The sequence below is a fragment of the Lemur catta genome, chromosome 1, assembly GCF_020740605.2.
Source record: "Lemur catta isolate mLemCat1 chromosome 1, mLemCat1.pri, whole genome shotgun sequence".
Taxonomy (NCBI): Eukaryota; Metazoa; Chordata; class Mammalia; order Primates; family Lemuridae; genus Lemur; species Lemur catta.
The window spans coordinates 149,511,293-149,512,635 of record NC_059128.1 but is presented as its reverse complement, the minus strand read 5'-3'; the positions used below and the strand labels follow the sequence as shown (position 1 = coordinate 149,512,635).

General features: G+C 39.5%; 1 non-coding gene across 1 annotated transcript; it reads right to left on the bottom strand.

Moving 5' to 3' along the window:
- Positions 1-768: 768 nt before the first annotated feature.
- LOC123631226 lies at positions 769-871 on the bottom strand. The gene has a single exon (XR_006733084.1). It is a non-coding gene; the product is annotated as a U6 spliceosomal RNA (small nuclear RNA).
- Positions 872-1,343: the final 472 nt, after the last annotated feature.

The window sequence follows — 1,343 nt, the reverse complement described above, 5'->3', positions numbered from 1 at the left end:
GTACCAACCGGTGTGGGGCTCTGGCTATTCACCATCTTTTCACGAGTGTTAGGTGTCAACCTGAAATAATCAGAAAAGTCAGAATGTAGTTTAAAGATAATTTATTCAAGCACAGAGGTTGAGGGCTGCAGCCAGGGACACACTTCCAAGTTGCCTTGGGGAGTGCTCCAAAGAAGAGAGGCTCAAGGTTTTAAGGGAAAAAAAGCATGAATCAGGAGAGAGGCAATTACAATTCCTGTTCTTCAGGAATTTTTGTTGGTTAACAGAAATAACACTAAGGTGTGATTGGCTGTGTATTGTTGAACCATAGGGTGTGTGGAATTTTATGACTGCTTGATGTCAGTTAGTCTAGAGATGGCACAGCAAGTGGCTTCAAGAGGTAATTATTTAGCTCAAGGGGGAGCGAGATGTGACTGCTGTTATATTTTAAATGCCTTTCCAGGCCTGATAATTTAAAAGGGCTTGCATTCCTCAGATAAAAGGCTTTTATTCCCTTCTCATAGGAATGCTCTGAAAACTCTTTTTTCTTCTTCTTAGGTAAAACCAGGCTATTTGCAGATTTCTGAAAATCTGTATTTGAAACATTTCTTTTTCCCTGTAAAATCAGTGAAGGAAAATTATAATCAATCCCTTTTTTGGTTAATCTTTTCCTGAGTAATTTTTCTTTCTTTTTAAATCACTCCCCATCTGCAGCTTTTCTAGAAAAGTCCAATTCTGATTATATTGTTTCACTGGATATGATGACTTTTTAATTATTCTTATTTTTTAAAAAATATGGAATGCTTCACAAATTTTGCACATCATACTCACAGGCGCCATGCTAATCTCTGTATCATTCCAGTGGTAGTATATGAGCTGCCGAGGCCAGCACATGATGGCTTTTTTAAATGGAACATTCCACTCTCTAAAAGGTTCTTCCTGTATTTTTTCAAGTGGTATAAAATGACACTTAAAGGTAGTTCATCGTTTTGGCAACTATCTTAGAAACACCATCAGAGTAAAAGTCCACAAAGGCATAGTCTTTGCCATTTCCAGTCTTTTTACCTCTGAAGAGCCTAAATCTTGTAACAGTACTAAACTGGGAGAAATATGCTCAGATCTGGGTTTTGTAAAGTGCTGGAGACATGCGACCCACATAGACTAGGAGTAAGTTTTTCTTGCTCCTATTGCTGGGCTGACAAAGATGCCCTTGACCAAAACTTTAGTCAGGCTCCTCTGAGTCCTCTGCTTGACTGGGCCTGACCTGGACTTCCCTCTCTGCCCTTGTAGAATCCAGTTTAAGCAAGAATCCTGCTAAATCAGTTTAGTGAAAATTCCCCACCCTTGGTATCTGGCCACCCTCA